Raw genomic sequence first — 25,758 nt, forward strand, 5'->3', positions numbered from 1 at the left:
GTCTTCTGGAAAACACGGTGCCGCCGAAAGAATCGCCAGCGATACGCTCTGAGATTCCAGAATCCAAACGAACCGATCGGCGCCAGCAGTCACAACAAGTGTGAGGTAGCACTCGAGAGCGCTGTCTGACTGATTGGAGACTTGCGACACGTTCAAGTGAGTGCTGACTGACTGCGTGGATGTTGTGTTCCTCCAGAGGGCTCCCTGCTGCTCGTGGTTTGCAACTGCAGACGTCACAGCACACCAACAGGCAGACTTCTCTGAAGAAGAAGAAGAAGAAGAAGGTGTATTTTGGAGAAAGAGAACACTTGGGGCTGTTACCAGACGAAAAAAGAGGGCTTCTCCTTCATCCTCGTGAGCTGCAGCCCTGCGGTCAGGTTCCGCAAAGTGCTGCTTTCAGATACACGCCAAGCAGGCCGAGATGCAAAGAGCAACCGCCACTCGTCTGAAGCAGCACCCGCGAGCCCTGTCTGACCGGTAGGGCCTTTCCTAAGTGCTGACCTGCTCGGATGCGTTGCTGTTCAACTTGTGCAACTGTGGAAGTGGCACACCCCGTGCAGGCCAGATTTCATGAAGAGGAAACGAAGAGAAGTCCACAGGCAGTTTTCCGACAGGAATGGAAGACTCCTTCGTCCGGACGTTGACATAGTAAGTTGTCATCGAGCAGTTTAGAGCGCCGCTTCGCGGGAAAACTTTGCTTGAAAGGAGTCATAGAGTCATAGAGATGTACGTCACGGAAAGAGACCCGTCGGTCGGACCTTTCCGACCAGATATCCCATCCCAATCTAGTCGTACCTGCCGGCACCCGGGCCATATCCCTCCAAACCCTTCCTATTCATATAGCCACCCAGATGCCTTTTAAATATTGCAATTGTACTCGCCTCCGCCACTTCCTCTGGCAGCTCATTCCATACACGTACCACCCTCTGTGTGAAAAAGGTGCCCCTTAGTTCTCTTTCATATCTTTTCCCTCTCACCCTAAACCTCTGCTCTCTAGTGCTGGTCTCCCGCACCCCAGGGAAAAGACTTTCTCTCTTTATCCGATCTATACGCCTCATGATTTTATATCAACCATACAAATATCTCAGCAAGGGGCCCAGCAGTCACTTCCTTAGCTTCCCCCAGACCTGATCAGGTCCTGGGCATTGATCCACTTGTACGCGCTTCAAGGCATCCAGCATTCCTCCTCTGCAATGTGGACAATTTTCAAGATGTCACCATCCATTTCCCTATATTCTATACTTCTCCCTACATTCTATCCTTTTCCACAGTAAACACTGATGCAAAATACTCGTTTAGTATCGGCCCAGCCTCTCCTGCGGCTCGGCACAAAGGCCGCTGTGCTGATCCTCGAGGGGCCCTATTCTCTCCCTAGTCACCCTTTTGTCCTTATAATGTATTTGCAAAATCCCTTTGGATTTTCCTTAACTCTCTCTGCCAAAACTATCTCAGGTCCCCTTTTTACCCTCCTGATTTCCCTACTGTCTTTACACTCTTGTACGGATTCACTCGATCTATCCTGTCTATACCTGACATGTGCTTCCTTCTTTTCCTGAAGCAAACCCTCATTTTCTTAGGCTCTTTGGTAAACGGAAGCACCTCCCTTCTTGCCTGCATGGAGTGCTGAGCAAAGGATCTTAGTGCGCTGTGACGTGGCTCTCCAGCAGCGGAGCCATCGAGACAAAGAAGTGAAAGGCTTTGCCGAATGTTGCCTGCCAAGCGCAAGACATACCGGGCTTTGCCGAGCTCCTGACGCCACGGCTCTGCGGTACCGCGAGTGGGCCGTGTCTCTGCACGGGCCAGAGCCCAGCATGTAACGGGCGAGGTGCGTGATTGTGGATTGAAAGCCGATATCCTGGCCTCACTGGAGCTGCAGCTTTCTGACGAGGGTTGCTCTGTGGCTCGCGGCACCTTGAAAACCGGCCTATTTGGGCACGCGGTATGAGCCTCGGCTGTCGGCTGGCCTTCTTAGCGCAGTAGGCAGCGCGTCAGTCTCATAATCTGAAGGTCCTGAGTTCAATCCTCAGAGAAGGCAAGACTGTGGCCTTTGTCACCGGACGTGTTTTCTTTCTCTCCGCGGGCAATAATAATTGCTTTGGACGGCTTCACGCCTGATTTGAACTGACCACACCAGAGCAAACGCGTTGCTGGAAGGTTTAACATCTGGGCGACACGTGCTCAACTTTTTTTTCTGCACAGCATTTTGTAAACTCACCATCGTGCTATCTGTGCAGCAGCAAAGACTGGAGCCACACGCAGGGTTCACGCGAGGGTCACACTGCTTGCGTCTCAAGCGTGTCCCCAGGAAAAGCACTGTGGAGAATGTGGACATCGATCCCACTACCTCTCGCATGCGAAGCGAGCGCTCTACCATTTGAGCTAATTCCCCTACGACGTGCACTTGCTTAGCCCCCATGGTGCTTCGGAACGATGAGCTGAGAGCAGCAGGTGATTTCCTCTCGAGATTGCACGCTGTATTCAACCGAACAACGCGACGCGACTATCGACACATCCGAGCAGCAGCAGCAGCAGCACGTGCGCGAAGTCTTCTGGAAAACACGGTGCCGCCGAAAGAATCGCCAGCGAGACGCTCTGAGATTCCAGAATCCAAACGAACCGATCGGCGCCAGCAGTCACAACAAGTGTGAGGTAGCACTCGAGAGCGCTGTCTGACTGATTGGAGACTTGCGACACGTTCAAGTGAGTGCTGACTGACTGCGTGGATGTTGTGTTCCTCCAGAGGGCTCCCTGCTGCTCGTGGTTTGCAACTGCAGACGTCACAGCACACCAACAGGCAGACTTCTCTGAAGAAGAAGAAGAAGAAGAAGGTGTATTTTGGAGAAAGAGAACACTTGGGGCTGTTACCAGACGAAAAAAGAGGGCTTCTCCTTCATCCTCGTGAGCTGCAGCCCTGCGGTCAGGTTCCGCAAAGTGCTGCTTTCAGATACACGCCAAGCAGGCCGAGATGCAAAGAGCAACCGCCACTCGTCTGAAGCAGCACCCGCGAGCCCTGTCTGACCGGTAGGGCCTTTCCTAAGTGCTGACCTGCTCGGATGCGTTGCTGTTCAACTTGTGCAACTGTGGAAGTGGCACACCCCGTGCAGGCCAGATTTCATGAAGAGGAAACGAAGAGAAGTCCACAGGCAGTTTTCCGACAGGAATGGAAGACTCCTTCGTCCGGACATTGACATAGTAAGTTGTCATCGAGCAGTTTAGAGCGCCGCTTCGTGGGAAAACTTTGCTTGAAAGGAGTCATAGAGTCATAGAGATGTACGTCACGGAAAGAGACCCGTCGGTCGGACCTTTCCGACCAGATATCCCATCCCAATCTAGTCGTACCTGCCGGCACCCGGGCCATATCCCTCCAAACCCTTCCTATTCATATAGCCACCCAGATGCCTTTTAAATATTGCAATTGTACTCGCCTCCGCCACTTCCTCTGGCAGCTCATTCCATACACGTACCACCCTCTGTGTGAAAAAGGTGCCCCTTAGTTCTCTTTCATATCTTTTCCCTCTCACCCTAAACCTCTGCTCTCTAGTGCTGGTCTCCCGCACCCCAGGGAAAAGACTTTCTCTCTTTATCCGATCTATACGCCTCATGATTTTATATCAACCATACAAATATCTCAGCAAGGGGCCCAGCAGTCACTTCCTTAGCTTCCCCCAGACCTGATCAGGTCCTGGGCATTGATCCACTTGTACGCGCTTCAAGGCATCCAGCATTCCTCCTCTGCAATGTGGACAATTTTCAAGATGTCACCATCCATTTCCCTATATTCTATACTTCTCCCTACATTCTATCCTTTTCCACAGTAAACACTGATGCAAAATACTCGTTTAGTATCGGCCCAGCCTCTCCTGCGGCTCGGCACAAAGGCCGCTGTGCTGATCCTCGAGGGGCCCTATTCTCTCCCTAGTCACCCTTTTGTCCTTATAATGTATTTGCAAAATCCCTTTGGATTTTCCTTAACTCTCTCTGCCAAAACTATCTCAGGTCCCCTTTTTACCCTCCTGATTTCCCTACTGTCTTTACACTCTTGTACGGATTCACTCGATCTATCCTGTCTATACCTGACATGTGCTTCCTTCTTTTCCTGAAGCAAACCCTCATTTTCTTAGGCTCTTTGGTAAACGGAAGCACCTCCCTTCTTGCCTGCATGGAGTGCTGAGCAAAGGATCTTAGTGCGCTGTGACGTGGCTCTCCAGCAGCGGAGCCATCGAGACAAAGAAGTGAAAGGCTTTGCCGAATGTTGCCTGCCAAGCGCAAGACATACCGGGCTTTGCCGAGCTCCTGACGCCACGGCTCTGCGGTACCGCGAGTGGGCCGTGTCTCTGCACGGGCCAGAGCCCAGCATGTAACGGGCGAGGTGCGTGATTGTGGATTGAAAGCCGATATCCTGGCCTCACTGGAGCTGCAGCTTTCTGACGAGGGTTGCTCTGTGGCTCGCGGCACCTTGAAAACCGGCCTATTTGGGCACGCGGTATGAGCCTCGGCTGTCGGCTGGCCTTCTTAGCGCAGTAGGCAGCGCGTCAGTCTCATAATCTGAAGGTCCTGAGTTCAATCCTCAGAGAAGGCAAGACTGTGGCCTTTGTCACCGGACGTGTTTTCTTTCTCTCCGCGGGCAATAATAATTGCTTTGGACGGCTTCACGCCTGATTTGAACTGACCACACCAGAGCAAACGCGTTGCTGGAAGGTTTAACATCTGGGCGACACGTGCTCAACTTTTTTTTCTGCACAGCATTTTGTAAACTCACCATCGTGCTATCTGTGCAGCAGCAAAGACTGGAGCCACACGCAGGGTTCACGCGAGGGTCACACTGCTTGCGTCTCAAGCGTGTCCCCAGGAAAAGCACTGTGGAGAATGTGGACATCGATCCCACTACCTCTCGCATGCGAAGCGAGCGCTCTACCATTTGAGCTAATTCCCCTACGACGTGCACTTGCTTAGCCCCCATGGTGCTTCGGAACGATGAGCTGAGAGCAGCAGGTGATTTCCTCTCGAGATTGCACGCTGTATTCAACCGAACAACGCGACGCGACTATCGACACATCCGAGCAGCAGCAGCAGCAGCACGTGCGCGAAGTCTTCTGGAAAACACGGTGCCGCCGAAAGAATCGCCAGCGAGACGCTCTGAGATTCCAGAATCCAAACGAACCGATCGGCGCCAGCAGTCACAACAAGTGTGAGGTAGCACTCGAGAGCGCTGTCTGACTGATTGGAGACTTGCGACACGTTCAAGTGAGTGCTGACTGACTGCGTGGATGTTGTGTTCCTCCAGAGGGCTCCCTGCTGCTCGTGGTTTGCAACTGCAGACGTCACAGCACACCAACAGGCAGACTTCTCTGAAGAAGAAGAAGAAGAAGAAGGTGTATTTTGGAGAAAGAGAACACTTGGGGCTGTTACCAGACGAAAAAAGAGGGCTTCTCCTTCATCCTCGTGAGCTGCAGCCCTGCGGTCAGGTTCCGCAAAGTGCTGCTTTCAGATACACGCCAAGCAGGCCGAGATGCAAAGAGCAACCGCCACTCGTCTGAAGCAGCACCCGCGAGCCCTGTCTGACCGGTAGGGCCTTTCCTAAGTGCTGACCTGCTCGGATGCGTTGCTGTTCAACTTGTGCAACTGTGGAAGTGGCACACCCCGTGCAGGCCAGATTTCATGAAGAGGAAACGAAGAGAAGTCCACAGGCAGTTTTCCGACAGGAATGGAAGACTCCTTCGTCCGGACATTGACATAGTAAGTTGTCATCGAGCAGTTTAGAGCGCCGCTTCGCGGGAAAACTTTGCTTGAAAGGAGTCATAGAGTCATAGAGATGTACGTCACGGAAAGAGACCCGTCGGTCGGACCTTTCCGACCAGATATCCCATCCCAATCTAGTCGTACCTGCCGGCACCCGGGCCATATCCCTCCAAACCCTTCCTATTCATATAGCCACCCAGATGCCTTTTAAATATTGCAATTGTACTCGCCTCCGCCACTTCCTCTGGCAGCTCATTCCATACACGTACCACCCTCTGTGTGAAAAAGGTGCCCCTTAGTTCTCTTTCATATCTTTTCCCTCTCACCCTAAACCTCTGCTCTCTAGTGCTGGTCTCCCGCACCCCAGGGAAAAGACTTTCTCTCTTTATCCGATCTATACGCCTCATGATTTTATATCAACCATACAAATATCTCAGCAAGGGGCCCAGCAGTCACTTCCTTAGCTTCCCCCAGACCTGATCAGGTCCTGGGCATTGATCCACTTGTACGCGCTTCAAGGCATCCAGCATTCCTCCTCTGCAATGTGGACAATTTTCAAGATGTCACCATCCATTTCCCTATATTCTATACTTCTCCCTACATTCTATCCTTTTCCACAGTAAACACTGATGCAAAATACTCGTTTAGTATCGGCCCAGCCTCTCCTGCGGCTCGGCACAAAGGCCGCTGTGCTGATCCTCGAGGGGCCCTATTCTCTCCCTAGTCACCCTTTTGTCCTTATAATGTATTTGCAAAATCCCTTTGGATTTTCCTTAACTCTCTCTGCCAAAACTATCTCAGGTCCCCTTTTTACCCTCCTGATTTCCCTACTGTCTTTACACTCTTGTACGGATTCACTCGATCTATCCTGTCTATACCTGACATGTGCTTCCTTCTTTTCCTGAAGCAAACCCTCATTTTCTTAGGCTCTTTGGTAAACGGAAGCACCTCCCTTCTTGCCTGCATGGAGTGCTGAGCAAAGGATCTTAGTGCGCTGTGACGTGGCTCTCCAGCAGCGGAGCCATCGAGACAAAGAAGTGAAAGGCTTTGCCGAATGTTGCCTGCCAAGCGCAAGACATACCGGGCTTTGCCGAGCTCCTGACGCCACGGCTCTGCGGTACCGCGAGTGGGCCGTGTCTCTGCACGGGCCAGAGCCCAGCATGTAACGGGCGAGGTGCGTGATTGTGGATTGAAAGCCGATATCCTGGCCTCACTGGAGCTGCAGCTTTCTGACGAGGGTTGCTCTGTGGCTCGCGGCACCTTGAAAACCGGCCTATTTGGGCACGCGGTATGAGCCTCGGCTGTCGGCTGGCCTTCTTAGCGCAGTAGGCAGCGCGTCAGTCTCATAATCTGAAGGTCCTGAGTTCAATCCTCAGAGAAGGCAAGACTGTGGCCTTTGTCACCGGACGTGTTTTCTTTCTCTCCGCGGGCAATAATAATTGCTTTGGACGGCTTCACGCCTGATTTGAACTGACCACACCAGAGCAAACGCGTTGCTGGAAGGTTTAACATCTGGGCGACACGTGCTCAACTTTTTTTTCTGCACAGCATTTTGTAAACTCACCATCGTGCTATCTGTGCAGCAGCAAAGACTGGAGCCACACGCAGGGTTCACGCGAGGGTCACACTGCTTGCGTCTCAAGCGTGTCCCCAGGAAAAGCACTGTGGAGAATGTGGACATCGATCCCACTACCTCTCGCATGCGAAGCGAGCGCTCTACCATTTGAGCTAATTCCCCTACGACGTGCACTTGCTTAGCCCCCATGGTGCTTCGGAACGATGAGCTGAGAGCAGCAGGTGATTTCCTCTCGAGATTGCACGCTGTATTCAACCGAACAACGCGACGCGACTATCGACACATCCGAGCAGCAGCAGCAGCAGCACGTGCGCGAAGTCTTCTGGAAAACACGGTGCCGCCGAAAGAATCGCCAGCGAGACGCTCTGAGATTCCAGAATCCAAACGAACCGATCGGCGCCAGCAGTCACAACAAGTGTGAGGTAGCACTCGAGAGCGCTGTCTGACTGATTGGAGACTTGCGACACGTTCAAGTGAGTGCTGACTGACTGCGTGGATGTTGTGTTCCTCCAGAGGGCTCCCTGCTGCTCGTGGTTTGCAACTGCAGACGTCACAGCACACCAACAGGCAGACTTCTCTGAAGAAGAAGAAGAAGAAGAAGGTGTATTTTGGAGAAAGAGAACACTTGGGGCTGTTACCAGACGAAAAAAGAGGGCTTCTCCTTCATCCTCGTGAGCTGCAGCCCTGCGGTCAGGTTCCGCAAAGTGCTGCTTTCAGATACACGCCAAGCAGGCCGAGATGCAAAGAGCAACCGCCACTCGTCTGAAGCAGCACCCGCGAGCCCTGTCTGACCGGTAGGGCCTTTCCTAAGTGCTGACCTGCTCGGATGCGTTGCTGTTCAACTTGTGCAACTGTGGAAGTGGCACACCCCGTGCAGGCCAGATTTCATGAAGAGGAAACGAAGAGAAGTCCACAGGCAGTTTTCCGACAGGAATGGAAGACTCCTTCGTCCGGACATTGACATAGTAAGTTGTCATCGAGCAGTTTAGAGCGCCGCTTCGCGGGAAAACTTTGCTTGAAAGGAGTCATAGAGTCATAGAGATGTACGTCACGGAAAGAGACCCGTCGGTCGGACCTTTCCGACCAGATATCCCATCCCAATCTAGTCGTACCTGCCGGCACCCGGGCCATATCCCTCCAAACCCTTCCTATTCATATAGCCACCCAGATGCCTTTTAAATATTGCAATTGTACTCGCCTCCGCCACTTCCTCTGGCAGCTCATTCCATACACGTACCACCCTCTGTGTGAAAAAGGTGCCCCTTAGTTCTCTTTCATATCTTTTCCCTCTCACCCTAAACCTCTGCTCTCTAGTGCTGGTCTCCCGCACCCCAGGGAAAAGACTTTCTCTCTTTATCCGATCTATACGCCTCATGATTTTATATCAACCATACAAATATCTCAGCAAGGGGCCCAGCAGTCACTTCCTTAGCTTCCCCCAGACCTGATCAGGTCCTGGGCATTGATCCACTTGTACGCGCTTCAAGGCATCCAGCATTCCTCCTCTGCAATGTGGACAATTTTCAAGATGTCACCATCCATTTCCCTATATTCTATACTTCTCCCTACATTCTATCCTTTTCCACAGTAAACACTGATGCAAAATACTCGTTTAGTATCGGCCCAGCCTCTCCTGCGGCTCGGCACAAAGGCCGCTGTGCTGATCCTCGAGGGGCCCTATTCTCTCCCTAGTCACCCTTTTGTCCTTATAATGTATTTGCAAAATCCCTTTGGATTTTCCTTAACTCTCTCTGCCAAAACTATCTCAGGTCCCCTTTTTACCCTCCTGATTTCCCTACTGTCTTTACACTCTTGTACGGATTCACTCGATCTATCCTGTCTATACCTGACATGTGCTTCCTTCTTTTCCTGAAGCAAACCCTCATTTTCTTAGGCTCTTTGGTAAACGGAAGCACCTCCCTTCTTGCCTGCATGGAGTGCTGAGCAAAGGATCTTAGTGCGCTGTGACGTGGCTCTCCAGCAGCGGAGCCATCGAGACAAAGAAGTGAAAGGCTTTGCCGAATGTTGCCTGCCAAGCGCAAGACATACCGGGCTTTGCCGAGCTCCTGACGCCACGGCTCTGCGGTACCGCGAGTGGGCCGTGTCTCTGCACGGGCCAGAGCCCAGCATGTAACGGGCGAGGTGCGTGATTGTGGATTGAAAGCCGATATCCTGGCCTCACTGGAGCTGCAGCTTTCTGACGAGGGTTGCTCTGTGGCTCGCGGCACCTTGAAAACCGGCCTATTTGGGCACGCGGTATGAGCCTCGGCTGTCGGCTGGCCTTCTTAGCGCAGTAGGCAGCGCGTCAGTCTCATAATCTGAAGGTCCTGAGTTCAATCCTCAGAGAAGGCAAGACTGTGGCCTTTGTCACCGGACGTGTTTTCTTTCTCTCCGCGGGCAATAATAATTGCTTTGGACGGCTTCACGCCTGATTTGAACTGACCACACCAGAGCAAACGCGTTGCTGGAAGGTTTAACATCTGGGCGACACGTGCTCAACTTTTTTTTCTGCACAGCATTTTGTAAACTCACCATCGTGCTATCTGTGCAGCAGCAAAGACTGGAGCCACACGCAGGGTTCACGCGAGGGTCACACTGCTTGCGTCTCAAGCGTGTCCCCAGGAAAAGCACTGTGGAGAATGTGGACATCGATCCCACTACCTCTCGCATGCGAAGCGAGCGCTCTACCATTTGAGCTAATTCCCCTACGACGTGCACTTGCTTAGCCCCCATGGTGCTTCGGAACGATGAGCTGAGAGCAGCAGGTGATTTCCTCTCGAGATTGCACGCTGTATTCAACCGAACAACGCGACGCGACTATCGACACATCCGAGCAGCAGCAGCAGCAGCACGTGCGCGAAGTCTTCTGGAAAACACGGTGCCGCCGAAAGAATCGCCAGCGAGACGCTCTGAGATTCCAGAATCCAAACGAACCGATCGGCGCCAGCAGTCACAACAAGTGTGAGGTAGCACTCGAGAGCGCTGTCTGACTGATTGGAGACTTGCGACACGTTCAAGTGAGTGCTGACTGACTGCGTGGATGTTGTGTTCCTCCAGAGGGCTCCCTGCTGCTCGTGGTTTGCAACTGCAGACGTCACAGCACACCAACAGGCAGACTTCTCTGAAGAAGAAGAAGAAGAAGAAGGTGTATTTTGGAGAAAGAGAACACTTGGGGCTGTTACCAGACGAAAAAAGAGGGCTTCTCCTTCATCCTCGTGAGCTGCAGCCCTGCGGTCAGGTTCCGCAAAGTGCTGCTTTCAGATACACGCCAAGCAGGCCGAGATGCAAAGAGCAACCGCCACTCGTCTGAAGCAGCACCCGCGAGCCCTGTCTGACCGGTAGGGCCTTTCCTAAGTGCTGACCTGCTCGGATGCGTTGCTGTTCAACTTGTGCAACTGTGGAAGTGGCACACCCCGTGCAGGCCAGATTTCATGAAGAGGAAACGAAGAGAAGTCCACAGGCAGTTTTCCGACAGGAATGGAAGACTCCTTCGTCCGGACATTGACATAGTAAGTTGTCATCGAGCAGTTTAGAGCGCCGCTTCGTGGGAAAACTTTGCTTGAAAGGAGTCATAGAGTCATAGAGATGTACGTCACGGAAAGAGACCCGTCGGTCGGACCTTTCCGACCAGATATCCCATCCCAATCTAGTCGTACCTGCCGGCACCCGGGCCATATCCCTCCAAACCCTTCCTATTCATATAGCCACCCAGATGCCTTTTAAATATTGCAATTGTACTCGCCTCCGCCACTTCCTCTGGCAGCTCATTCCATACACGTACCACCCTCTGTGTGAAAAAGGTGCCCCTTAGTTCTCTTTCATATCTTTTCCCTCTCACCCTAAACCTCTGCTCTCTAGTGCTGGTCTCCCGCACCCCAGGGAAAAGACTTTCTCTCTTTATCCGATCTATACGCCTCATGATTTTATATCAACCATACAAATATCTCAGCAAGGGGCCCAGCAGTCACTTCCTTAGCTTCCCCCAGACCTGATCAGGTCCTGGGCATTGATCCACTTGTACGCGCTTCAAGGCATCCAGCATTCCTCCTCTGCAATGTGGACAATTTTCAAGATGTCACCATCCATTTCCCTATATTCTATACTTCTCCCTACATTCTATCCTTTTCCACAGTAAACACTGATGCAAAATACTCGTTTAGTATCGGCCCAGCCTCTCCTGCGGCTCGGCACAAAGGCCGCTGTGCTGATCCTCGAGGGGCCCTATTCTCTCCCTAGTCACCCTTTTGTCCTTATAATGTATTTGCAAAATCCCTTTGGATTTTCCTTAACTCTCTCTGCCAAAACTATCTCAGGTCCCCTTTTTACCCTCCTGATTTCCCTACTGTCTTTACACTCTTGTACGGATTCACTCGATCTATCCTGTCTATACCTGACATGTGCTTCCTTCTTTTCCTGAAGCAAACCCTCATTTTCTTAGGCTCTTTGGTAAACGGAAGCACCTCCCTTCTTGCCTGCATGGAGTGCTGAGCAAAGGATCTTAGTGCGCTGTGACGTGGCTCTCCAGCAGCGGAGCCATCGAGACAAAGAAGTGAAAGGCTTTGCCGAATGTTGCCTGCCAAGCGCAAGACATACCGGGCTTTGCCGAGCTCCTGACGCCACGGCTCTGCGGTACCGCGAGTGGGCCGTGTCTCTGCACGGGCCAGAGCCCAGCATGTAACGGGCGAGGTGCGTGATTGTGGATTGAAAGCCGATATCCTGGCCTCACTGGAGCTGCAGCTTTCTGACGAGGGTTGCTCTGTGGCTCGCGGCACCTTGAAAACCGGCCTATTTGGGCACGCGGTATGAGCCTCGGCTGTCGGCTGGCCTTCTTAGCGCAGTAGGCAGCGCGTCAGTCTCATAATCTGAAGGTCCTGAGTTCAATCCTCAGAGAAGGCAAGACTGTGGCCTTTGTCACCGGACGTGTTTTCTTTCTCTCCGCGGGCAATAATAATTGCTTTGGACGGCTTCACGCCTGATTTGAACTGACCACACCAGAGCAAACGCGTTGCTGGAAGGTTTAACATCTGGGCGACACGTGCTCAACTTTTTTTTCTGCACAGCATTTTGTAAACTCACCATCGTGCTATCTGTGCAGCAGCAAAGACTGGAGCCACACGCAGGGTTCACGCGAGGGTCACACTGCTTGCGTCTCAAGCGTGTCCCCAGGAAAAGCACTGTGGAGAATGTGGACATCGATCCCACTACCTCTCGCATGCGAAGCGAGCGCTCTACCATTTGAGCTAATTCCCCTACGACGTGCACTTGCTTAGCCCCCATGGTGCTTCGGAACGATGAGCTGAGAGCAGCAGGTGATTTCCTCTCGAGATTGCACGCTGTATTCAACCGAACAACGCGACGCGACTATCGACACATCCGAGCAGCAGCAGCAGCAGCACGTGCGCGAAGTCTTCTGGAAAACACGGTGCCGCCGAAAGAATCGCCAGCGAGACGCTCTGAGATTCCAGAATCCAAACGAACCGATCGGCGCCAGCAGTCACAACAAGTGTGAGGTAGCACTCGAGAGCGCTGTCTGACTGATTGGAGACTTGCGACACGTTCAAGTGAGTGCTGACTGACTGCGTGGATGTTGTGTTCCTCCAGAGGGCTCCCTGCTGCTCGTGGTTTGCAACTGCAGACGTCACAGCACACCAACAGGCAGACTTCTCTGAAGAAGAAGAAGAAGAAGAAGGTGTATTTTGGAGAAAGAGAACACTTGGGGCTGTTACCAGACGAAAAAAGAGGGCTTCTCCTTCATCCTCGTGAGCTGCAGCCCTGCGGTCAGGTTCCGCAAAGTGCTGCTTTCAGATACACGCCAAGCAGGCCGAGATGCAAAGAGCAACCGCCACTCGTCTGAAGCAGCACCCGCGAGCCCTGTCTGACCGGTAGGGCCTTTCCTAAGTGCTGACCTGCTCGGATGCGTTGCTGTTCAACTTGTGCAACTGTGGAAGTGGCACACCCCGTGCAGGCCAGATTTCATGAAGAGGAAACGAAGAGAAGTCCACAGGCAGTTTTCCGACAGGAATGGAAGACTCCTTCGTCCGGACATTGACATAGTAAGTTGTCATCGAGCAGTTTAGAGCGCCGCTTCGCGGGAAAACTTTGCTTGAAAGGAGTCATAGAGTCATAGAGATGTACGTCACGGAAAGAGACCCGTCGGTCGGACCTTTCCGACCAGATATCCCATCCCAATCTAGTCGTACCTGCCGGCACCCGGGCCATATCCCTCCAAACCCTTCCTATTCATATAGCCACCCAGATGCCTTTTAAATATTGCAATTGTACTCGCCTCCGCCACTTCCTCTGGCAGCTCATTCCATACACGTACCACCCTCTGTGTGAAAAAGGTGCCCCTTAGTTCTCTTTCATATCTTTTCCCTCTCACCCTAAACCTCTGCTCTCTAGTGCTGGTCTCCCGCACCCCAGGGAAAAGACTTTCTCTCTTTATCCGATCTATACGCCTCATGATTTTATATCAACCATACAAATATCTCAGCAAGGGGCCCAGCAGTCACTTCCTTAGCTTCCCCCAGACCTGATCAGGTCCTGGGCATTGATCCACTTGTACGCGCTTCAAGGCATCCAGCATTCCTCCTCTGCAATGTGGACAATTTTCAAGATGTCACCATCCATTTCCCTATATTCTATACTTCTCCCTACATTCTATCCTTTTCCACAGTAAACACTGATGCAAAATACTCGTTTAGTATCGGCCCAGCCTCTCCTGCGGCTCGGCACAAAGGCCGCTGTGCTGATCCTCGAGGGGCCCTATTCTCTCCCTAGTCACCCTTTTGTCCTTATAATGTATTTGCAAAATCCCTTTGGATTTTCCTTAACTCTCTCTGCCAAAACTATCTCAGGTCCCCTTTTTACCCTCCTGATTTCCCTACTGTCTTTACACTCTTGTACGGATTCACTCGATCTATCCTGTCTATACCTGACATGTGCTTCCTTCTTTTCCTGAAGCAAACCCTCATTTTCTTAGGCTCTTTGGTAAACGGAAGCACCTCCCTTCTTGCCTGCATGGAGTGCTGAGCAAAGGATCTTAGTGCGCTGTGACGTGGCTCTCCAGCAGCGGAGCCATCGAGACAAAGAAGTGAAAGGCTTTGCCGAATGTTGCCTGCCAAGCGCAAGACATACCGGGCTTTGCCGAGCTCCTGACGCCACGGCTCTGCGGTACCGCGAGTGGGCCGTGTCTCTGCACGGGCCAGAGCCCAGCATGTAACGGGCGAGGTGCGTGATTGTGGATTGAAAGCCGATATCCTGGCCTCACTGGAGCTGCAGCTTTCTGACGAGGGTTGCTCTGTGGCTCGCGGCACCTTGAAAACCGGCCTATTTGGGCACGCGGTATGAGCCTCGGCTGTCGGCTGGCCTTCTTAGCGCAGTAGGCAGCGCGTCAGTCTCATAATCTGAAGGTCCTGAGTTCAATCCTCAGAGAAGGCAAGACTGTGGCCTTTGTCACCGGACGTGTTTTCTTTCTCTCCGCGGGCAATAATAATTGCTTTGGACGGCTTCACGCCTGATTTGAACTGACCACACCAGAGCAAACGCGTTGCTGGAAGGTTTAACATCTGGGCGACACGTGCTCAACTTTTTTTTCTGCACAGCATTTTGTAAACTCACCATCGTGCTATCTGTGCAGCAGCAAAGACTGGAGCCACACGCAGGGTTCACGCGAGGGTCACACTGCTTGCGTCTCAAGCGTGTCCCCAGGAAAAGCACTGTGGAGAATGTGGACATCGATCCCACTATCTCTCGCATGCGAAGCGAGCGCTCTACCATTTGAGCTAATTCCCCTACGACGTGCACTTGCTTAGCCCCCATGGTGCTTCGGAACGATGAGCTGAGAGCAGCAGGTGATTTCCTCTCGAGATTGCACGCTGTATTCAACCGAACAACGCGACGCGACTATCGACACATCCGAGCAGCAGCAGCAGCAGCACGTGCGCGAAGTCTTCTGGAAAACACGGTGCCGCCGAAAGAATCGCCAGCGAGACGCTCTGAGATTCCAGAATCCAAACGAACCGATCGGCGCCAGCAGTCACAACAAGTGTGAGGTAGCACTCGAGAGCGCTGTCTGACTGATTGGAGACTTGCGACACGTTCAAGTGAGTGCTGACTGACTGCGTGGATGTTGTGTTCCTCCAGAGGGCTCCCTGCTGCTCGTGGTTTGCAACTGCAGACGTCACAGCACACCAACAGGCAGACTTCTCTGAAGAAGAAGAAGAAGAAGAAGGTGTATTTTGGAGAAAGAGAACACTTGGGGCTGTTACCAGACGAAAAAAGAGGGCTTCTCCTTCATCCTCGTGAGCTGCAGCCCTGCGGTCAGGTTCCGCAAAGTGCTGCTTTCAGATACACGCCAAGCAGGCCGAGATGCAAAGAGCAACCGCCACTCGTCTGAAGCAGCACCCGCGAGCCCTGTCTGACCGGTAGGGCCTTTCCTAAGTGCTGACCTGCTCGGATGCGTTGCTGTTCAACTTGTGCAACTGTGGAAGTGGCACACCCCGTGCAGGCCAGATTTCATGAAGAGGAAACGAAGAGAAGTCCACAGGCAGTTTTCCGACAGGAATGGAAGACTCCTTCGTCCGGACGTTGACATAGTAAGTTGTCATCGAGCAGTTTAGAGCGCCGCTTCGCGGGAAAACTTTGCTTGAAAGGAGTCATAGAGTCATAGAGATGTACGTCACGGAAAGAGACCCGTCGGTCGGACCTTTCCGACCAGATATCCCATCCCAATCTAGTCGTACCTGCCGGCACCCGGGCCATATCCCTCCAAACCCTTCCTATTCATATAGCCACCCAGGTGCCTTTTAAATATTGCAATTGTACTCGCCTCCGCCACTTCCTCTGGCAGCTCATTCCATACACGTACCACCCTCTGTGTGAAAAAGGTGCCCCTTAGTTCTCTTTCATATCTTTTCCCTCTCACCCTAAACCTCTGCTCTCTAGTGCTGGTCTCCCGCACCCCAGGGAAAAGACTTTCTCTCTTTATCCGATCTATACGCCTCATGATTTTATATCAACCATACAAATATCTCAGCAAGGGGCCCAGCAGTCACTTCCTTAGCTTCCCCCAGACCTGATCAGGTCCTGGGCATTGATCCACTTGTACGCGCTTCAAGGCATCCAGCATTCCTCCTCTGCAATGTGGACAATTTTCAAGATGTCACCATCCATTTCCCTATATTCTATACTTCTCCCTACATTCTATCCTTTTCCACAGTAAACACTGATGCAAAATACTCGTTTAGTATCGGCCCAGCCTCTCCTGCGGCTCGGCACAAAGGCCGCTGTGCTGATCCTCGAGGGGCCCTATTCTCTCCCTAGTCACCCTTTTGTCCTTATAATGTATTTGCAAAATCCCTTTGGATTTTCCTTAACTCTCTCTGCCAAAACTATCTCAGGTCCCCTTTTTACCCTCCTGATTTCCCTACTGTCTTTACACTCTTGTACGGATTCACTCGATCTATCCTGTCTATACCTGACATGTGCTTCCTTCTTTTCCTGAAGCAAACCCTCATTTTCTTAGGCTCTTTGGTAAACGGAAGCACCTCCCTTCTTGCCTGCATGGAGTGCTGAGCAAAGGATCTTAGTGCGCTGTGACGTGGCTCTCCAGCAGCGGAGCCATCGAGACAAAGAAGTGAAAGGCTTTGCCGAATGTTGCCTGCCAAGCGCAAGACATACCGGGCTTTGCCGAGCTCCTGACGCCACGGCTCTGCGGTACCGCGAGTGGGCCGTGTCTCTGCACGGGCCAGAGCCCAGCATGTAACGGGCGAGGTGCGTGATTGTGGATTGAAAGCCGATATCCTGGCCTCACTGGAGCTGCAGCTTTCTGACGAGGGTTGCTCTGTGGCTCGCGGCACCTTGAAAACCGGCCTATTTGGGCACGCGGTATGAGCCTCGGCTGTCGGCTGGCCTTCTTAGCGCAGTAGGCAGCGCGTCAGTCTCATAATCTGAAGGTCCTGAGTTCAATCCTCAGATAAGGCAAGACTGTGGCCTTTGTCACCGGACGTGTTTTCTTTCTCTCCGCGGGCAATAATAATTGCTTTGGACGGCTTCACGCCTGATTTGAACTGACCACACCAGAGCAAACGCGTTGCTGGAAGGTTTAACATCTGGGCGACACGTGCTCAACTTTTTTTTCTGCACAGCATTTTGTAAACTCACCATCGTGCTATCTGTGCAGCAGCAAAGACTGGAGCCACACGCAGGGTTCACGCGAGGGTCACACTGCTTGCGTCTCAAGCGTGTCCCCAGGAAAAGCACTGTGGAGAATGTGGACATCGATCCCACTACCTCTCGCATGCGAAGCGAGCGCTCTACCATTTGAGCTAATTCCCCTACGACGTGCACTTGCTTAGCCCCCATGGTGCTTCGGAACGATGAGCTGAGAGCAGCAGGTGATTTCCTCTCGAGATTGCACGCTGTATTCAACCGAACAACGCGACGCGACTATCGACACATCCGAGCAGCAGCAGCAGCAGCACGTGCGCGAAGTCTTCTGGAAAACACGGTGCCGCCGAAAGAATCGCCAGCGAGACGCTCTGAGATTCCAGAATCCAAACGAACCGATCGGCGCCAGCAGTCACAACAAGTGTGAGGTAGCACTCGAGAGCGCTGTCTGACTGATTGGAGACTTGCGACACGTTCAAGTGAGTGCTGACTGACTGCGTGGATGTTGTGTTCCTCCAGAGGGCTCCCTGCTGCTCGTGGTTTGCAACTGCAGACGTCACAGCACACCAACAGGCAGACTTCTCTGAAGAAGAAGAAGAAGAAGAAGGTGTATTTTGGAGAAAGAGAACACTTGGGGCTGTTACCAGACGAAAAAAGAGGGCTTCTCCTTCATCCTCGTGAGCTGCAGCCCTGCGGTCAGGTTCCGCAAAGTGCTGCTTTCAGATACACGCCAAGCAGGCCGAGATGCAAAGAGCAACCGCCACTCGTCTGAAGCAGCACCCGCGAGCCCTGTCTGACCGGTAGGGCCTTTCCTAAGTGCTGACCTGCTCGGATGCGTTGCTGTTCAACTTGTGCAACTGTGGAAGTGGCACACCCCGTGCAGGCCAGATTTCATGAAGAGGAAACGAAGAGAAGTCCACAGGCAGTTTTCCGACAGGAATGGAAGACTCCTTCGTCCGGACGTTGACATAGTAAGTTGTCATCGAGCAGTTTAGAGCGCCGCTTCGCGGGAAAACTTTGCTTGAAAGGAGTCATAGAGTCATAGAGATGTACGTCACGGAAAGAGACCCGTCGGTCGGACCTTTCCGACCAGATATCCCATCCCAATCTAGTCGTACCTGCCGGCACCCGGGCCATATCCCTCCAAACCCTTCCTATTCATATAGCCACCCAGGTGCCTTTTAAATATTGCAATTGTACTCGCCTCCGCCACTTCCTCTGGCAGCTCATTCCATACACGTACCACCCTCTGTGTGAAAAAGGTGCCCCTTAGTTCTCTTTCATATCTTTTCCCTCTCACCCTAAACCTCTGCTCTCTAGTGCTGGTCTCCCGCACCCCAGGGAAAAGACTTTCTCTCTTTATCCGATCTATACGCCTCATGATTTTATATCAACCATACAAATATCTCAGCAAGGGGCCCAGCAGTCACTTCCTTAGCTTCCCCCAGACCTGATCAGGTCCTGGGCATTGATCCACTTGTACGCGCTTCAAGGCATCCAGCATTCCTCCTCTGCAATGTGGACAATTTTCAAGATGTCACCATCCATTTCCCTATATTCTATACTTCTCCCTACATTCTATCCTTTTCCACAGTAAACACTGATGCAAAATACTCGTTTAGTATCGGCCCAGCCTCTCCTGCGGCTCGGCACAAAGGCCGCTGTGCTGATCCTCGAGGGGCCCTATTCTCTCCCTAGTCACCCTTTTGTCCTTATAATGTATTTGCAAAATCCCTTTGGATTTTCCTTAACTCTCTCTGCCAAAACTATCTCAGGTCCCCTTTTTACCCTCCTGATTTCCCTACTGTCTTTACACTCTTGTACGGATTCACTCGATCTATCCTGTCTATACCTGACATGTGCTTCCTTCTTTTCCTGAAGCAAACCCTCATTTTCTTAGGCTCTTTGGTAAACGGAAGCACCTCCCTTCTTGCCTGCATGGAGTGCTGAGCAAAGGATCTTAGTGCGCTGTGACGTGGCTCTCCAGCAGCGGAGCCATCGAGACAAAGAAGTGAAAGGCTTTGCCGAATGTTGCCTGCCAAGCGCAAGACATACCGGGCTTTGCCGAGCTCCTGACGCCACGGCTCTGCGGTACCGCGAGTGGGCCGTGTCTCTGCACGGGCCAGAGCCCAGCATGTAACGGGCGAGGTGCGTGATTGTGGATTGAAAGCCGATATCCTGGCCTCACTGGAGCTGCAGCTTTCTGACGAGGGTTGCTCTGTGGCTCGCGGCACCTTGAAAACCGGCCTATTTGGGCACGCGGTATGAGCCTCGGCTGTCGGCTGGCCTTCTTAGCGCAGTAGGCAGCGCGTCAGTCTCATAATCTGAAGGTCCTGAGTTCAATCCTCAGAGAAGGCAAGACTGTGGCCTTTGTCACCGGACGTGTTTTCTTTCTCTCCGCGGGCAATAATAATTGCTTTGGACGGCTTCACGCCTGATTTGAACTGACCACACCAGAGCAAACGCGTTGCTGGAAGGTTTAACATCTGGGCGACACGTGCTCAACTTTTTTTTCTGCACAGCATTTTGTAAACTCACCATCGTGCTATCTGTGCAGCAGCAAAGACTGGAGCCACACGCAGGGTTCACGCGAGGGTCACACTGCTTGCGTCTCAAGCGTGTCCCCAGGAAAAGCACTGTGGAGAATGTGGACATCGATCCCACTACCTCTCGCATGCGAAGCGAGCGCTCTACCATTTGAGCTAATTCCCCTACGACGTGCACTTGCTTAGCCCCCATGGTGCTTCGGAACGATGAGCTGAGAGCAGCAGGTGATTTCCTCTCGAGATTGCACGCTGTATTCAACCGAACAACGCGACGCGACTATCGACACATCCGAGCAGCAGCAGCAGCAGCACGTGCGCGAAGTCTTCTGGAAAACACGGTGCCGCCGAAAGAATCGCCAGCGAGACGCTCTGAGATTCCAGAATCCAAACGAACCGATCGGCGCCAGCAGTCACAACAAGTGTGAGGTAGCACTCGAGAGCGCTGTCTGACTGATTGGAGACTTGCGACACGTTCAAGTGAGTGCTGACTGACTGCGTGGATGTTGTGTTCCTCCAGAGGGCTCCCTGCTGCTCGTGGTTTGCAACTGCAGACGTCACAGCACACCAACAGGCAGACTTCTCTGAAGAAGAAGAAGAAGAAGAAGGTGTATTTTGGAGAAAGAGAACACTTGGGGCTGTTACCAGACGAAAAAAGAGGGCTTCTCCTTCATCCTCGTGAGCTGCAGCCCTGCGGTCAGGTTCCGCAAAGTGCTGCTTTCAGATACACGCCAAGCAGGCCGAGATGCAAAGAGCAACCGCCACTCGTCTGAAGCAGCACCCGCGAGCCCTGTCTGACCGGTAGGGCCTTTCCTAAGTGCTGACCTGCTCGGATGCGTTGCTGTTCAACTTGTGCAACTGTGGAAGTGGCACACCCCGTGCAGGCCAGATTTCATGAAGAGGAAACGAAGAGAAGTCCACAGGCAGTTTTCCGACAGGAATGGAAGACTCCTTCGTCCGGACGTTGACATAGTAAGTTGTCATCGAGCAGTTTAGAGCGCCGCTTCGCGGGAAAACTTTGCTTGAAAGGAGTCATAGAGTCATAGAGATGTACGTCACGGAAAGAGACCCGTCGGTCGGACCTTTCCGACCAGATATCCCATCCCAATCTAGTCGTACCTGCCGGCACCCGGGCCATATCCCTCCAAACCCTTCCTATTCATATAGCCACCCAGATGCCTTTTAAATATTGCAATTGTACTCGCCTCCGCCACTTCCTCTGGCAGCTCATTCCATACACGTACCACCCTCTGTGTGAAAAAGGTGCCCCTTAGTTCTCTTTCATATCTTTTCCCTCTCACCCTAAACCTCTGCTCTCTAGTGCTGGTCTCCCGCACCCCAGGGAAAAGACTTTCTCTCTTTATCCGATCTATACGCCTCATGATTTTATATCAACCATACAAATATCTCAGCAAGGGGCCCAGCAATCACTTCCTTAGCTTCCCCCAGACCTGATCAGGTCCTGGGCATTGATCCACTTGTACGCGCTTCAAGGCATCCAGCATTCCTCCTCTGCAATGTGGACAATTTTCAAGATGTCACCATCCATTTCCCTATATTCTATACTTCTCCCTACATTCTATCCTTTTCCACAGTAAACACTGATGCAAAATACTCGTTTAGTATCGGCCCAGCCTCTCCTGCGGCTCGGCACAAAGGCCGCTGTGCTGATCCTCGAGGGGCCCTATTCTCTCCCTAGTCACCCTTTTGTCCTTATAATGTATTTGCAAAATCCCTTTGGATTTTCCTTAACTCTCTCTGCCAAAACTATCTCAGGTCCCCTTTTTACCCTCCTGATTTCCCTACTGTCTTTACACTCTTGTACGGATTCACTCGATCTATCCTGTCTATACCTGACATGTGCTTCCTTCTTTTCCTGAAGCAAACCCTCATTTTCTTAGGCTCTTTGGTAAACGGAAGCACCTCCCTTCTTGCCTGCATGGAGTGCTGAGCAAAGGATCTTAGTGCGCTGTGACGTGGCTCTCCAGCAGCGGAGCCATCGAGACAAAGAAGTGAAAGGCTTTGCCGAATGTTGCCTGCCAAGCGCAAGACATACCGGGCTTTGCCGAGCTCCTGACGCCACGGCTCTGCGGTACCGCGAGTGGGCCGTGTCTCTGCACGGGCCAGAGCCCAGCATGTAACGGGCGAGGTGCGTGATTGTGGATTGAAAGCCGATATCCTGGCCTCACTGGAGCTGCAGCTTTCTGACGAGGGTTGCTCTGTGGCTCGCGGCACCTTGAAAACCGGCCTATTTGGGCACGCGGTATGAGCCTCGGCTGTCGGCTGGCCTTCTTAGCGCAGTAGGCAGCGCGTCAGTCTCATAATCTGAAGGTCCTGAGTTCAATCCTCAGAGAAGGCAAGACTGTGGCCTTTGTCACCGGACGTGTTTTCTTTCTCTCCGCGGGCAATAATAATTGCTTTGGACGGCTTCACGCCTGATTTGAACTGACCACACCAGAGCAAACGCGTTGCTGGAAGGTTTAACATCTGGGCGACACGTGCTCAACTTTTTTTTCTGCACAGCATTTTGTAAACTCACCATCGTGCTATCTGTGCAGCAGCAAAGACTGGAGCCACACGCAGGGTTCACGCGAGGGTCACACTGCTTGCGTCTCAAGCGTGTCCCCAGGAAAAGCACTGTGGAGAATGTGGACATCGATCCCACTACCTCTCGCATGCGAAGCGAGCGCTCTACCATTTGAGCTAATTCCCCTACGACGTGCACTTGCTTAGCCCCCATGGTGCTTCGGAACGATGAGCTGAGAGCAGCAGGTGATTTCCTCTCGAGATTGCACGCTGTATTCAACCGAACAACGCGACGCGACTATCGACACATCCGAGCAGCAGCAGCAGCAGCACGTGCGCGAAGTCTTCTGGAAAACACGGTGCCGCCGAAAGAATCGCCAGCGAGACGCTCTGAGATTCCAGAATCCAAACGAACCGATCGGCGCCAGCAGTCACAACAAGTGTGAGGTAGCACTCGAGAGCGCTGTCTGACTGATTGGAGACTTGCGACACGTTCAAGTGAGTGCTGACTGACTGCGTGGATGTTGTGTTCCTCCAGAGGGCTCCCTGCTGCTCGTGGTTTGCAACTGCAGACGTCACAGCACACCAACAGGCAGACTTCTCTGAAGAAGAAGAAGAAGAAGAAGGTGTATTTTGGAGAAAGAGAACACTTGGGGCTGTTACCAGACGAAAAAAGAGGGCTTCTCCTTCATCCTCGTGAGCTGCAGCCCTGCGGTCAGGTTCCGCAAAGTGCTGCTTTCAGATACACGCCAAGCAGGCCGAGATGCAAAGAGCAACCGCCACTCGTCTGAAGCAGCACCCGCGAGCCCTGTCTGACCGGTAGGGCCTTTCCTAAGTGCTGACCTGCTCGGATGCGTTGCTGTTCAACTTGTGCAACTGTGGAAGTGGCACACCCCGTGCAGGCCAGATTTCATGAAGAGGAAACGAAGAGAAGTCCACAGGCAGTTTTCCGACAGGAATGGAAGACTCCTTCGTCCGGACGTTGACATAGTAAGTTGTCATCGAGCAGTTTAGAGCGCCGCTTCGCGGGAAAACTTTGCTTGAAAGGAGTCATAGAGTCATAGAAATGTACGTCACGGAAAGAGACCCGTCGGTCGGACCTTTCCGACCAGATATCCCATCCCAATCTAGTCGTACCTGCCGGCACCCGGGCCATATCCCTCCAAACCCTTCCTATTCATATAGCCACCCAGATGCCTTTTAAATATTGCAATTGTACTCGCCTCCGCCACTTCCTCTGGCAGCTCATTCCATACACGTACCACCCTCTGTGTGAAAAAGGTGCCCCTTAGTTCTCTTTCATATCTTTTCCCTCTCACCCTAAACCTCTGCCCTCTAGTGCTGGTCTCCCGCACCCCAGGGAAAAGACTTTCTCTCTTTATCCGATCTATACGCCTCATGATTTTATATCAACCATACAAATATCTCAGCAAGGGGCCCAGCAGTCACTTCCTTAGCTTCCCCCAGACCTGATCAGGTCCTGGGCATTGATCCACTTGTACGCGCTTCAAGGCATCCAGCATTCCTCCTCTGCAATGTGGACAATTTTCAAGATGTCACCATCCATTTCCCTATATTCTATACTTCTCCCTACATTCTATCCTTTTCCACAGTAAACACTGATGCAAAATACTCGTTTAGTATCGGCCCAGCCTCTCCTGCGGCTCGGCACAAAGGCCGCTGTGCTGATCCTCGAGGGGCCCTATTCTCTCCCTAGTCACCCTTTTGTCCTTATAATGTATTTGCAAAATCCCTTTGGATTTTCCTTAACTCTCTCTGCCAAAACTATCTCAGGTCCCCTTTTTACCCTCCTGATTTCCCTACTGTCTTTACACTCTTGTACGGATTCACTCGATCTATCCTGTCTATACCTGACATGTGCTTCCTTCTTTTCCTGAAGCAAACCCTCATTTTCTTAGGCTCTTTGGTAAACGGAAGCACCTCCCTTCTTGCCTGCATGGAGTGCTGAGCAAAGGATCTTAGTGCGCTGTGACGTGGCTCTCCAGCAGCGGAGCCATCGAGACAAAGAAGTGAAAGGCTTTGCCGAATGTTGCCTGCCAAGCGCAAGACATACCGGGCTTTGCCGAGCTCCTGACGCCACGGCTCTGCGGTACCGCGAGTGGGCCGTGTCTCTGCACGGGCCAGAGCCCAGCATGTAACGGGCGAGGTGCGTGATTGTGGATTGAAAGCCGATATCCTGGCCTCACTGGAGCTGCAGCTTTCTGACGAGGGTTGCTCTGTGGCTCGCGGCACCTTGAAAACCGGCCTATTTGGGCACGCGGTATGAGCCTCGGCTGTCGGCTGGCCTTCTTAGCGCAGTAGGCAGCGCGTCAGTCTCATAATCTGAAGGTCCTGAGTTCAATCCTCAGAGAAGGCAAGACTGTGGCCTTTGTCACCGGACGTGTTTTCTTTCTCTCCGCGGGCAATAATAATTGCTTTGGACGGCTTCACGCCTGATTTGAACTGACCACACCTGAGCAAACGCGTTGCTGGAAGGTTTAACATCTGGGCGACACGTGCTCAACTTTTTTTTCTGCACAGCATTTTGTAAACTCACCATCGTGCTATCTGTGCAGCAGCAAAGACTGGAGCCACACGCAGGGTTCACGCGAGGGTCACACTGCTTGCGTCTCAAGCGTGTCCCCAGGAAAAGCACTGTGGAGAATGTGGACATCGATCCCACTACCTCTCGCATGCGAAGCGAGCGCTCTACCATTTGAGCTAATTCCCCTACGACGTGCACTTGCTTAGCCCCCATGGTGCTTCGGAACGATGAGCTGAGAGCAGCAGGTGATTTCCTCTCGAGATTGCACGCTGTATTCAACCGAACAACGCGACGCGACTATCGACACATCCGAGCAGCAGCAGCAGCAGCACGTGCGCGAAGTCTTCTGGAAAACACGGTGCCGCCGAAAGAATCGCCAGCGAGACGCTCTGAGATTCCAGAATCCAAACGAACCGATCGGCGCCAGCAGTCACAACAAGTGTGAGGTAGCACTCGAGAGCGCTGTCTGACTGATTGGAGACTTGCGACACGTTCAAGTGAGTGCTGACTGACTGCGTGGATGTTGTGTTCCTCCAGAGGGCTCCCTGCTGCTCGTGGTTTGCAACTGCAGACGTCACAGCACACCAACAGGCAGACTTCTCTGAAGAAGAAGAAGAAGAAGAAGGTGTATTTTGGAGAAAGAGAACACTTGGGGCTGT

The 25,758-nt window shown here is 52.4% G+C and overlaps 10 non-coding genes across 10 annotated transcripts; all 10 read left to right on the forward strand.

Moving 5' to 3' along the window:
• Nucleotides 1–1,962: 1,962 nt before the first annotated feature.
• On the forward strand, nucleotides 1,963–2,035 carry trnam-cau (transfer RNA methionine (anticodon CAU)). Its single transcript has one exon. It is a non-coding gene; the product is annotated as a tRNA-Met (tRNA).
• A 2,471-nt stretch (nucleotides 2,036–4,506) lies between these two features.
• Nucleotides 4,507–4,579, forward strand: trnam-cau (transfer RNA methionine (anticodon CAU)). The gene has a single exon. It is a non-coding gene; the product is annotated as a tRNA-Met (tRNA).
• A 2,471-nt stretch (nucleotides 4,580–7,050) lies between these two features.
• Nucleotides 7,051–7,123, forward strand: trnam-cau (transfer RNA methionine (anticodon CAU)). Its single transcript has one exon. It is a non-coding gene; the product is annotated as a tRNA-Met (tRNA).
• A 2,471-nt stretch (nucleotides 7,124–9,594) lies between these two features.
• On the forward strand, nucleotides 9,595–9,667 carry trnam-cau (transfer RNA methionine (anticodon CAU)). Its single transcript has one exon. It is a non-coding gene; the product is annotated as a tRNA-Met (tRNA).
• A 2,471-nt stretch (nucleotides 9,668–12,138) lies between these two features.
• On the forward strand, nucleotides 12,139–12,211 carry trnam-cau (transfer RNA methionine (anticodon CAU)). Its single transcript has one exon. It is a non-coding gene; the product is annotated as a tRNA-Met (tRNA).
• Nucleotides 12,212–14,682: 2,471 nt separating this feature from the next.
• trnam-cau (transfer RNA methionine (anticodon CAU)) lies at nucleotides 14,683–14,755 on the forward strand. Its single transcript has one exon. It is a non-coding gene; the product is annotated as a tRNA-Met (tRNA).
• Nucleotides 14,756–17,226: 2,471 nt separating this feature from the next.
• trnam-cau (transfer RNA methionine (anticodon CAU)) lies at nucleotides 17,227–17,299 on the forward strand. Its single transcript has one exon. It is a non-coding gene; the product is annotated as a tRNA-Met (tRNA).
• Nucleotides 17,300–19,770: 2,471 nt separating this feature from the next.
• trnam-cau (transfer RNA methionine (anticodon CAU)) lies at nucleotides 19,771–19,843 on the forward strand. The gene has a single exon. It is a non-coding gene; the product is annotated as a tRNA-Met (tRNA).
• A 2,471-nt stretch (nucleotides 19,844–22,314) lies between these two features.
• On the forward strand, nucleotides 22,315–22,387 carry trnam-cau (transfer RNA methionine (anticodon CAU)). Its single transcript has one exon. It is a non-coding gene; the product is annotated as a tRNA-Met (tRNA).
• Nucleotides 22,388–24,858: 2,471 nt separating this feature from the next.
• On the forward strand, nucleotides 24,859–24,931 carry trnam-cau (transfer RNA methionine (anticodon CAU)). The gene has a single exon. It is a non-coding gene; the product is annotated as a tRNA-Met (tRNA).
• The last annotated feature ends 827 nt before the right edge of the window (nucleotides 24,932–25,758 follow it).

This window comes from Chiloscyllium punctatum, chromosome 5, assembly GCF_047496795.1.
Source record: "Chiloscyllium punctatum isolate Juve2018m chromosome 5, sChiPun1.3, whole genome shotgun sequence".
NCBI classification, from domain to species: domain Eukaryota; kingdom Metazoa; phylum Chordata; class Chondrichthyes; order Orectolobiformes; family Hemiscylliidae; genus Chiloscyllium; species Chiloscyllium punctatum.